The 12320-nt window shown below is 59.3% G+C and overlaps 1 long non-coding RNA gene across 1 annotated transcript; it reads left to right on the top strand.

Moving 5' to 3' along the window:
* The first annotated feature begins 1544 nt into the window (after positions 1-1544).
* Positions 1545-7330, top strand: LOC103886885. The gene is made up of 3 exons (XR_650737.3): positions 1545-1865; positions 4370-4563; positions 6784-7330. It is a non-coding gene; the product is annotated as an uncharacterized LOC103886885 (long non-coding RNA).
* The last annotated feature ends 4990 nt before the right edge of the window (positions 7331-12320 follow it).

Raw genomic sequence — 12320 nt, 5'->3', positions numbered from 1 at the left:
AAGTCCATGACGCTGGAGCAGGGATGAGGTCCCATTCCAGTAGGCCGGGGGAGGGCCGCCGCACTGGAGCCAGGACAGAGCTCTCGCCAAACAGAGGCCTCCCGCAGCACAAACCCTGGCCTTTCGTGGGGTCAGTGCCCATAGGGTTGAGCACCACGTGCCTGGCTGGGCAGTGCTCCTACCAGGGTCCCCTTCTCCACTGTAGGAAACACAGCTACTCCTGTGGCCGCGTCTGCTCTGCTGCATCTCCAGCGCCTGCCAGGCATGGTGTGTGTGGCCCCGAGACAGGGAGTTTCCAGTGCGTGAGTGGGAGTCCGGGCCCCGGGTGGGGCAGATGCCAAGTGGGGGCCAGGGAAGGAGAGTGCTGGGCCAGGGATCATGAGCACACGGCTCCTCTCTGGCCTCCTCTCCTACCTCCATCTGCCACCTCCATCTTCAACAGCCCAGATGACCTGGGGGCAGCTCCCTGACCTTGTGGGCTCACTGTTCTCACCTAGAAAAGAGGAGAGCAGGCCGGGCGCAGTGGCTCACGCCTGTAATCCCAGCACGTTGGGAGGCCGAGGTGGGCGGATCACGAGGTCAGGAGTTCAAGACCAGCCTGACCGACATGATGAAACCCCATCTCTACTAAAAATACAAAAATTAGCCAGGCATGGTGGTGCGTGCCTGTAATCCCAGCTACTCGGGAGGCTGAGGCAGGAGAATCGCTTGAACCTGGGAGATGGAGGTTGCAGTGAGCCGAGATCAGGCCTCTGCACTCCAGCCTGGGTGACAGAACAAGACCCTGTCTGGAAAAAAAAAAAAAAAAAAAAGAAAAGAGGAGCGCGGCTTTGACTGTCTTCAGCCTCTATCAGACCACGCCCAAGAAGGCCGGCAAAGGGTGGGGGCTCATCCTCTGAAGGATCGAGGGGACAAGACACCCTGGATGCACAGGCCATGTGGGCCTGCCCAGCTCTGCCCCTACCAGGACCCAGCTCTGCCAGCAGACTGGGAACCTGCGGCCCCGGCTCCACTGGGCCAGGCAAAACATCACACCCACCCTCACCGGCCAGCCCGCACTGGCCCCTACTCACCTCCATTCCAGAATACAGCACCTCTCTCTGCCCAATCAATGCTTTTTCACAAATGTGGACTTTGACAGCAAACTGCCCTCCTCCCTTAACCTTGCTGTGTTTTCAGGTTTGCCCCTGGGCAAGAGAGTCTCCCCTCCTCCTGGACAGAGTGCAGGTCGCACACCTGAGGCAGGGAAGAAGCTGGCTGCATGGGGAGCCACACCTCCCAGGCAGGAGGCCGTGGCCTGGGGCTCCTGGGCCAGGGGTCCCAGAACCTTTTTTTTGTCTCTTTTTTTTTTTTTTTTTTTGAGACAGAGTCTTGCTCTGTCGCCCAGGCTGGAGTGCAGTGGCACTATCGTGGCTCACTGCAAGCTCTGCCTCCCGGGTTCACATCATTCTCCTGCCTCAGCCTCCCGAGTAGCTGGGACTACAGGCGCCCGCCACCACACCCGGCTAATTTTTTGTATTTTTTGTAGAGACGGAGTTTCACTGTGTTAGCCAGGATGGTCTCAATCCCCTGACCTGGTAAGTGCCTGCCTCAGCCTCCCAAAGTGCTGGGATTACAGGCGTGAGCCACTGACCCTGGCCCCTGGAGCCTCAGTCTCGGAATCACACCCACTCCACGGAAATTGCTCAGAACGACCTTTTCCCACTTCTGGGATTCCTGCAACTGTTTTTCACTGGAGTTAAACAGTTTCGTTTTATACCTCCCAGCCCAGGGCGTCTGTCACAGCTTTCCAATCCATGATACCACGAATCGGACTGGACACGGATAAATTGGGACAGAGCGCCCAGTGGCAAAGGCCGGGACAGGTGAGCCACTCTCTCCAGAAGGTGCCTCTGACAGGGGCTGTGCAGGGCTGCAGGAGACACAGGAGGACCCCGCCTGGCCCCTTAGAGACAGGGTCTCCCGGACGGGAGATTCCTGTAGCCTCTCTTCCTCCTTCACACTTTGTTTAATCGGGAAATCGACCATTGCTGCCCTTCCACAGACAGGTCGGTGAGTACCGACAGGGAAGTGAATTGACAGGGAAAGGCCCTGCCCTCCCCCACCACGCTAGAGTGGCCATGCGAACCTGATGATGGGGCCCCAATGCAGGGACGCCCCTCTCCTGCCTGGGCCCTGATTGGCACGGCACCTGCAGTTCAAGCCCGGGGTCCCCATCCCTGCCGTGAGCTCGGCTCTCAGGTCAGACCGAAAAGGAATGGAGACATTGAGGCTTCGGACAGGTGTGCGGACAGGAGGCCCGGGGTCTCCCGATGCCCTTCCCAGCGTCCCCCTGCGCCTCGCCGGCGATCTGGGCACAGTGGCGGAGGGTCTCTCGCGCACATGGGAGGAGGACGGCTCAGCCTTCCAGCCCCGGGGCGCGCCACTGAAACCTGCAACGCAGCTGGGGCACCCGCAGAACGCCGGACCCGGAGCAAGGGCGAACACAGTGAGGCGCTGCGCTCGTGGCTTGCATGTGGCGTCCACGTTGAAACGAAGCAGGCTCGACGCTGGAAACTCGCTTCACCCACCCGCCCCTTCGCCATCCGCTGGCGGCGACTGCACGCCCAGAATCCCCCATGCGCTTCCCACGCCTCTTGGACGGCCGCCCCGGAAGCGCGCTCGCCCTGGAGGTCGCAGAACGAGCGGCGAGTGCCAGGCTGGGCCTGTGAACGTGGAGGAAATTGGAGCGGCGAGGTGTCTGGGACCGGCCCTCCCCCTGCGGGTCTCACCGCCACGGCGGCCCCAGGCTGGGCGCTGAGGACAGGGCCGCGGCGGGGCGGGGCGGGGCGGGAAGTGCGCGAGACCCTGCGGGGCGGGGCTTGGCTTTGTGGGTGGTGCCCATGGGGGCGGGGTGTGGGCGGGGCCTAGAAGGAGGGTGGAGCTGAGAGGGGCGGGGCAGGGAAGCGCCAGCAGGAGGAGCGGGGGCGGGGCGCAGGGGGGCCCGGAAAGACGGGCGGGGATTGAGGGGTGGGGCGTGGGGAGCCCGGGGGGGGGGGGGGGGGGGGGGGGGGGCGCGGGAGGAAGGGCGGGGCTTGGGGGCGGGACGCGAGGGAGCCCGGAGGGAGGGGCGAGGCTTGAGGGGCGGGGCGTGGGAGGTGCCCGGGAGGAGGGTCCGGCAGCTGGTGGGTTAGTTCGGGTCTGAGGTGTTGTGAGCCGGGAGCGCGAGGAAACCAAAGGCAGGGGCTGGCTGAGGCTGCAGCTCACTGCTGATTTACCCCAGGACCCCGCTCCGGAGGGGTCGTAGCCAGTTTAGCACAAGTCCATCATCCGCTAGTCCCGAAAGCGCTGGGCAGTGGGGTCAGGGGCAGTGGGAGGAAATCCACCCGGCTGACGCCCTGCGGGTTCTCCGGTTCCCGGGCGCTCGGCGGCGGGCGTGGCCCTCAGAGCAGGCCACCGGGCGTTGGGGGTCCAGGCTGACTCCCGGAGCGACCGGGATCGCCAAGTCACGCCCCACGTGGCCTGGAGGCTTTTTCCTGGTCCTCCCAATCCTTCAGCCAAAGGCTCTCATTATGTGGAGAATGGAAGTCACTATTTGGGGGAACTGACTGTCCCCAGGGCACGTCCCAGAAGGGAGCAAATCCCTCCGAGGAGGCGCAGGAGATTCACAGGCAGCCTCTATGCGTGCACCTCCATTCAGGATGTGCCAGGACGGCAGACCACAGGCAGCGCCAGAAATGGCTCGCGATGCTGGCAGGACAAACAGCCAGGCACCTGGGCGTGGGGACACCGGAGGGACACTGGTTGTACACGCGTGCTGCAGAGTTGGTGACCATGGGCAGTGCAGCCGCTGGGTTTGGCCTGTGAGGCCATCCTCGAGGTTCTCTGGAGGCCAGCAAGGGGCTTTCACAGCTGAGAGGTGTGTAAGGACCCAATATGGCAGGAGCTGGCCTCGCCAGCTGCCCAGAGTAAGCTGGCTCTCCCAGGCTGGAGGGGCTGCCCCAGGGTGCTCAGACAGCCAGGCACTTACTTCACTCCCTGACCCCGACCCCCAGTGGGAGGTCAGTGGGTGCCACTAAGTCCTCCCCAACCCTGCCAGACGGCAGTGTACAAAAACCTGGGTTCACATCCAGCTTGGCTGCTCACTGTCATGACAAGTGGGCAGATGCCCTGGGCCTCAGTTGGCCCATCTGTAAGTGGGGCCAAGAGACAGCACCTCCGTCACAGGGCTGGATGTGGGGTGAACAGGTTGGTCCCTGGAGACAAGTGGTGTGGTGCCCTGAGGTCTGAGGCCAGGCTCCAAGGCCGCTCAAGGAATAGGGGATTTGAGGCAGCTCAGAGAGGACAGGCCCAGCAGCCAGCCCCAGCCTGGTATCTCCCCTCTGCTTAGGCCCCAGACGCAGCTGCATCCTGGAATTGTTCTGAGAAATCTGGGACCTGCCCCACCTCCACCCAGGCAGGGGGCACCAGCCAGCTCCAGAGCTGCCCACCTTCCCTCACAGGCGCACAGGTCAGTGCCAGGCCAACCCCAGAGTGAGAACACCTGTGCTGGACTGTGCTGAAGCAGCGAGGTGGCCTGCACAGGTGAGTTGCCAGGAACAGTCAGTGCAGCTGTGCCCAGTCCTGGGCAGGGCAGCCATGGGAGGGCCCTGACTGCGGAGGGGTGTCCAGAGAGCCTGCCCCACTATGGAGAAGCCTGCGGGGAAGAAGGTGGCAGAAGGGAGGCGGGGCTGGTCTTGGCGGCCACTGTCTGGCCAGTTCGGATCCTAGTCATGCCTTGGCTCCACCTAGGTTGCAGGTAAAGAACCTGTTCAGAGATTCTGCTGGGCATCAGGCCACTGTTTCCAGCGGCCAGATAGCTTCCTGGGGCCTCAGGACTCTGGGCTGCCCTCTGGCCCTGGGGAAGGTTGCCAGGCCATGGGCAGGGAGAAAAGCAGAAGGGGGATGGGAGGGGGAGGAGAGTCTCAGCCAGTGTCCCGCTCGGATGCACAGCACTGTTGTTCAGTCACCAGCTGGCTGGGAGGACGGCTTTCACTGCAGGATGGACCCCAGGGAGGAGGATGGAGCTTCATGTCAGACATCCCTCACACCACAAAGTTGGAAATTGCTCACCCAGAAATACGGGTATATGGCACTTTGGGAGGCCAAGGCAGGAGGATTGCCTGAGGCCAAGAGTTTGACGAGACCATCCTGGACAATAGTTAAGACCCTGTCTTTACAAAAATTAAAATTAGCCAGGGCCCTGGTGTGGTGACTCATGCTTGTAATCCTAGCACTTTGGGAGGCCAAGGGAAGAGGATCACTTGAGCTCAGGAGTTTAAGATCAGCCTGGGCAACATGGCAAAATCCCACGCCGTCTCTACAAAACAAAGCAAAACAAAACATTAACCATGGTGGCTTGTGCCTGTAGTCCCAGCTACTTGGGAGGCTGAAGTGGGAGGATTGCTTGAGCCAGGGAAGCAGCAGTTGCAGTGAGCCGAGATCGTGCCACTAGACTCTAGCTTGGGTAACAGAGGGAGACTGTCTCAATAAATAAAATAAAAATAGGTGTTGAGGATTGCTTGAACCCAGGAGGTGGAGGTTGCAGTGAATCAAGATTTTGCCACTGCACTGCAGCCTGGGCAACAGAGCAAGACCCTGTCTCTAAAACAAAACCAAAAACAGAAATAGGGTTGTTGGTTGTCACTTAGCTGGGGCTCGTGGTGATGGGGTCCAGTGGCACATATGGAGGGCATAGCTGGAAGGAACAGAGGCCACCTCCTCCTCGGGCACCTGGTAGGGGAGAGCAGCCCTAGGCCAAGGCCACACAGTGTGAGGGTTTGCAGGACAGTCAGTAGTCTGCACGGGGGCCTCCTGGAGCCTGGTTCTCCAGACAGTCCCCGAGGGAGCACCCAGGGGAAAAGAGAAACAGAAAACCAGCCCATTTTTGGGCCATATCTCTCAAGCCACTTTCTCTTTTTCTCCTTCTTCTTCTTCTTCTTTTTTTTTTGAGTTGGAATTTCTCTCTGTCACCCAGGCTGGAGTACAGTGGCACAATCTTGGCTCACTGCAACCTCCACCTCCTGGGTTCAAGCAATTCTCCTGTTTCAGCCTCCCAAGTAGCTGGGACTACAGGCGTACACCACCACGCCTGGCTAAATTTTGTATTTTTAGTAGAGATGGGGTTTCACCATATTGGTTAGGCTGGTCTTGAACTCCTGGCCTCAGGTGATCCACCTGCCTTGGCCTTCCAAAGTATTGGGATTGCAGGCGTGAGCCACTGCGCCCAGACTCAGGTCCCTTTCTCTAAAAGTCAGCAATTCGGCCGGGCGCGGTGGCTCAAGCCTGTAATCCCAGCACTTTGGGAGGCCGAGACGGGCGGATCACGAGGTCAGGAGATCGAGACCATCCTGGCTAACACAATGAAACCCCGTCTGTACTAAAAAATACAAAAAACTAGCCGGGCTAGGTGGCGGGCGCCTGTAGTCCCAGCTACTCGGGAGGCTGAGGCAGGAGAATGGCGGGAACCCGGGAGGCGGAGCTTGCAGTGAGCTGAGATCTGGCCACAGCACTCCAGCCTGGGTGACAGAGCGAGACTCGGCCTCAAAAAAAAAAAAAAAAAAGAAATTAAAAGTCAGCAGTTCTACCAGATGAACAAACAAGACCTAAGCCCCCAGTGGTGACTTCTTGCTCCCTGCCCACGGGTGTCCCAGTCCTTCCATGCTGTGCCTTCGAGCCTACAGAAGTCGCTCACCGTGCATGTCCCTGACCCTCTGGAGGATGCGCAGGGCCCAGGCCACCCACTGTCCTTATTTTCCAATGCAGGGGCAGCAAGGGAGGTGTCGGACGGAGCCACCCCACGGTTTCCCTGTGAAAGTCTGCACGTCACTCAGAAAGTTGAAGCAAACGAAGCAGGGCTGGAGCTCACAGTTCACAGCTGGCCAGGCTGCACAGGGGATGCACCAAGGACAGTTTCCTACGACAAGTGGAAATCTGTGTGCTGCAGGCGAGCTGGGTCCTGGAAAGTGCAGGGACCAGCCAGCATCTTGGGACATCAAGGGCTGTCTCCAGCCAGCAGATTTCCCATAAAAAGGTGCTGAACTGGGGACAAAGCTGATTCTACAGACCTGAGAATCCAGACCTTCCCTGGGGACTCCCAAGGGGGCCCTGGCCACCCTCTCCACCTGCAGAGGTTTCCTGGCCCAACAGCTCCTCCTCCGAGGGCCCCCTTCCAACTCTCGGCCCATGGGGGAGCCAGTTCCTCAGCTCTGGGCTTGGTGGACAGGAGACCTAGGGCTCCCCGCACCGAGCTGGGCTCCGTGTTTTCTTTTTTTTGTTTGTTTTTTTTTTTTTGAGACGGAGTCTCGCTGTCGCCCAGGCTGGGAGTGCAGTGGCCAGATCTCAGCTCACTGCAAGCCTCCACCTCCCCGGTTTACGCTTCTATTCTCCTGCCTCAGCCTCCCTGACCAGCTGGGACTACAGGCCCTTCACCTGGCTAGTTTTTTTGTATCTTTTTTTTTTTTTTTTTTTTTGGAGACGGAGTCTGCTGTGCTCCCAGGCTGGAGTGCAGTGGCGATCTCGCTCACTGCAAGCTCCCGCCACCGGGTTCACGCCATTCTCCCACCTCAGCCTCCTGGGTAGCTGAGACTGACAGGCGCCTCCCCGCCACCACCTCGGCCTGTTTTTGTATTTTTAGTAGAGAGACGGGTTTCACCATGTTAGCCAGGATAGTCTCGATCTCCTGACCTCGTGGATCCACCCGCTTCTGGCCTCCCAAAGTGCTGGGATTACAGGCTTGGTCACGCCCGCCTTTTTGTGGCCTTTTTGCAGGCATGTCACCAGCCAGGATGGTCTCGAGCCTCCTGACCTGCATCCCACTCTGCCTCGCCTCCCAAAGTGCTGGAATTACAGGCTTGAGCCACCGCGCCCGGCCTGGGCTCAGTGTTTTCAAGCTGAACTTGGTGCGAGGTGGCTTGGAAAGCTGGGAGCCTGCTGCGTGTCTCCTAGTTGCTAGGAAAACACCACACACTGGGAGCCTAAAACGCCTCACATTGGTCCTGTCACAGTTCAGGCAGCTGGACTCCAAAATCAGTGGTTGGGAGGGTGGCCTTCCCTCTGTGCTGCCTCCAAGGCAGTTGCCTGCCCTCCCAGCTCTGGGCCCTGAGACTCCCTGGTTTATGGCTGTACCACCCCCAACCTGCTTCCTCCTGTGACTTGTGTCCAAATTTTCCTTCTTTCTTTTTCTTTTTCTTTTTTCCAAGATCTGAGCTTGTTTTGTCATTTCAGGCTGGAGTGCAACAGCATGATCTTGCTCACCAGCAACCTCCTCACCTCCTGGGTTCTACAATTCTCCTGCCTCAGCCTTCCTAAGTAGCTGGGATTGCCAGTAACCCACCACCCACCACCCAGCTAATTTTATATTTTTAGTAGAGACGAAGTTTCATCATGTCTTTCAGGCTGGTCTTGAACTCCTGACCTCACATGATCCACCTGCCTCGGCCTCCCAAAGTGCTGAGATTACAGGCATGAGCCACAGCACCTGGCCCTGGCCAATTTTCCTTTTCTTTTTCTCTCTTTTTTTTTTTTTTTTTTTTTGAGATGGAGTCTTGCTCCCCATTGCCCCAGGCTGGAGCAATACAGTGGCTCAATCAGCTACTTCGCAACCTCTGCCTCCTGCCTGCCACTCTGCCTCAGCCTCCCAGGTAGCTGAGAGACTACAGGCCTGTCATCATACCCAGCTAATTTTTTGTAGTTTTAGTAGAGACGGGTCACTATGTTGGCCAGGCTGGTCTTGAACCTGACCTCAAGTGGTTCGGGTTCGGCCGCCTCCCAAAGTGCTGGGATTGCAGACGTGAGATATTACACCTGGCCAATTCTCCTTTCCTTACAAGAACACTGGTCACACTGCATTCAGAGCCAACCCTAACCCAGTATCGCCTCATCCTGATTTGATTCTATGAGCGCAGACCTTGCTTCTGAGCGAGGCCACTTCCTCAGGTACTGGTGGACATGAGTCTTCGGAGACACTGCTCAACCCACAGCACTCCCCCAGCTTGATTTCTGTGACTTGTTTTCCCCAGAGGAGGGGTGCCCTGAGAGGTCTCCACTGCCTGACCGGCTCCTTGGTGCCAAGCACTCTGCGAGGCTTCCCAGGGAACAGAGCACACAGGACCGCCCTCCTAGGAAGACCAACCAGCATCTGAGCTCACAATTTCCCAGCAGGGCAGTGGGGTGGAGACAGAAGCCTGGGCTGGGCTGGGCTGGCGAAGCTTCTCTGGGGAGGGGATGTCAGAGCAGGGTCTGGGGCTGACAAAAGCCCGCCCCTGGCTGGGGGCTGAGGGGGCAGGGGGCTGAGCCTGACACATGGGGATAGAGGACAGGCTGTGGGAGGGTGTGAACAGGAGAGTGCTTGAAGGGGTGCTGGGGACTTTGAGAGTGGGCAGCTGGCCCTGTCTGGTGGGGAATGCTGGCCCAGAGACAGGCCATGGCTGGGGTGGGGTTCAGAAACAGGACCACTGTCTCCCGGGCCGGGGCCCTCCCCAGCTACTACTGGCTTTCCGGCTCTTGGGGTTGGGGGCGGGTCTGTGCCATGACTCCGCCACTGAGGCTGGGGGTGCCCAGGGGCACCAAGGCACACCCCTACTCTCGCACCCATGTGTGGGCCCGAGCACCTGCTCTGCTGCCCCAAGGATCTGGTGATGTTTCCCAGGCAACTGTCTCACACAGCCTATCTGCCTGGCACTCCCGTATCCTGTAAATGCCACCACATCTGGCTACAGGCGGGCGTGTCTGCCTGGCATCCATGGGCCAGCAGGTGTGGCGGAGCACAGCCCGCTTCCTGGCTGTGTCAGAAGGCTGCCCGGGCGTTTTGGCTGTTGTTGCCAGCAGGTGAGCATTGCCAGGGCACTGTGCTTGGGCGCCAGGCCGTTTTGCCACGTGGGAAGGGGTGGAGACAGCCCAGTGCCTTCAGCATGTACCCAGGGTGCCTGCTGGTCACACGTCTCACTGGGAAATTGGGAGGGTGCACTGCCATCGGGCTGCTTAGGCCTGCCAGCCTCCGGGCCTGTCACTGCTGTCTTAGCCTGATTTGCAAGGTGTGAGCGCTGGGCAGAGACGATCATCCGGGGGACTCTGAGGATGCCAGTGGCTGGGACACTTGTTCCTTCGTGGTGGAAGGAGTTGGAGAGGGTTGGCTCCCTGACCTGCAACCAGCAGACCTCACCAGGCTTCTGAAACCAGCTCAGTGGGCTGGGGCCTGATTCATCATCCATAAATGCGTCCTTTTATGCCACAGAGGGTAAGGGGCTTCCTCGCCCACCGGTTTGCAGGTGTGGCAGTACGAAATGGGCGGCTCCGATGCCCCCGCCCACTTGAGCACCTTCGGCTCTGCCTGGGGTGCAAACTCCCACGGCTGAAACATTTTTTTGTAAACATGAATTTCGGCTTAGCAAAAACTCATTTCCACACTGCACGTGTCAGTTCCAACCAGAAATTATTTTTCAATAAAGCAAAACTCCCTGTCACCACAGTAGCAGCTGGCTCTGAAGAAGTGGAGCCTTTTCACCAGGCCCAACTTTGAAACTTCCACCAGCACCAGCACCACTGTGTCTGCTCATAACTTGGGGACAGGCGGGACGAGGTGTGTTTGTTGGAGGCGAACACACTTCCTTGTCTTGAGAGTCTTGAGTGGCCGGTCCCCTTCCAGGCCCTTGGCTGGCAGGCAGCTGTCGGGAGAGCTGTCAGGAGGGAGGGGATTGGGGGTCAGGCTTCCTGACAAGTGGAGGCACCCACCATGTGCCCAGAGCAGAGGTCACCCCAGTGCCTTTCTCTGTGGACTTATCCCTGGCTGTAGGTCACAGGGGCCTGCCCCACTGCCCCCTCGCCCGTGGTGACATGAGAGGAGGGGAAATTAATCCAGAGCAGCAGATAAACCGGAAGGGAAGAGCCCCCAGGAGGACAACTGTGACATGTTGTGCTGCCTCTGCGTCCCCAAAGCACCAGGCCCAGAGGCCCTGCTTTCTGCCACATGGCACTGGCATGGGGCCCCAGCTCCTCTTCCCTGGTGGCCAAGGGTAAATGAGGCCCACTGGGGTGACTAAGACCAAAGGGGATGGGGGCCCCCCAGCTTCGGTGCTGCAGGCTGGAGCCAGGCTCATCTAGCCCCGAGGTCCCCTGCAGGCTCGTGCCTCCTAGCCTTGGGGCACCTGCAGCGAGAGCTTCCCAAGCAGCCCGTGCCAGCCGGGCAGCGCAGGTGTCCCGGGTCTGGGCCACTTGAGACGCCTCCCTGCTCCTGCTTTGCTCTGCCCCTCTTGGGCCCAGTGGCCAGGACACCTGCATGCGGGAGCCGGGAGGGGCCGGAAGGGGCCCGAAGGATGCTGAAGACCCCAGCAAAGCTCTAGTGTTTGGCTTCCCAGGGGTGGGGGCTTGGTCCTCCCTCCCAGAAAGGCCCCTGTTCTGGAGCAGCAGCTGCACACAGGTGTCCCTCACATGGTCCTCCAGGACAGGGCAGGGGCCTGAGGTTCCCAGGCTCTGCCCAAGGGACCCAGGCAGGGAAGGAGATGAGTCCCAGGGGCTTGAAGCCCATCCGGAGGCCAGCCGGTCCTGCGGCAGGAGGGCACTGGACCATGTGGGGGCCATAGAGGAGGAGGAGGCAGGAACCACCCCCGGGTCCAACAGTGGAACCCTGGGGTTGGGGAGCCAGAGCAGGGAAGGGAGAGAAGGGGCAAGAACATATCCCCATCCCAGCATGGCCCAGAGAGCTGAGCAAACAAACACTTGTCTTCAAGGGCCTTTCTCTTGTCTTTTTTTGTTTTTCGAAATAGAGTCTTGCTGTGTCGCCCAGGCTGGAGTGCAGTGGTGTGATCTTGGCTCACCACAACCTTTGCCTCCTAGGCTCAGGTGATTTTCATGCCTCAGCCACCCAAGTAGCTGGGATTACAGGCCTGCGCCACCATGCCAGACTACTTTTTGTATTTTTAGTAGAGATGGGGTTTCTCCATGTTGGCCAGGTTGGTCTCGAACTCCTGGCCCTCCAGTGATCCTCCCGCCTTGGCCTCCCACAGTGCTGGGATTGCAGGCTTGAGCCACCACACCTGGCATTTTTTTTTTTTTTTTTTTTTGAGATGGGGTCTGCAGTGGCATGATCTTGGCTCACTGCAGCCTCCACCTCCCTGGGCTCAGGTGATCCTCCCACCTTAGCCCCCCAAGTAGGTGGGACCACAGGCACATGCCACCATGCCCAGCTAATTTTTTTATTTATAGAGACAAGGTCTTGCCATGTTGCCCAGGCTGGTCTCAAACTCCTGGGCTCAAGCAATCTGCCTGCTTGGGCCTCTCCAAGTCCTAGGATTACAGGCACGAAC

This window comes from Papio anubis, chromosome 1, assembly GCF_008728515.1.
Source record: "Papio anubis isolate 15944 chromosome 1, Panubis1.0, whole genome shotgun sequence".
NCBI classification, from domain to species: Eukaryota; Metazoa; Chordata; class Mammalia; order Primates; family Cercopithecidae; genus Papio; species Papio anubis.
The sequence above is the reverse complement of the archived record's forward strand: the minus strand, read 5'-3'. Positions and strand labels throughout refer to the sequence as shown.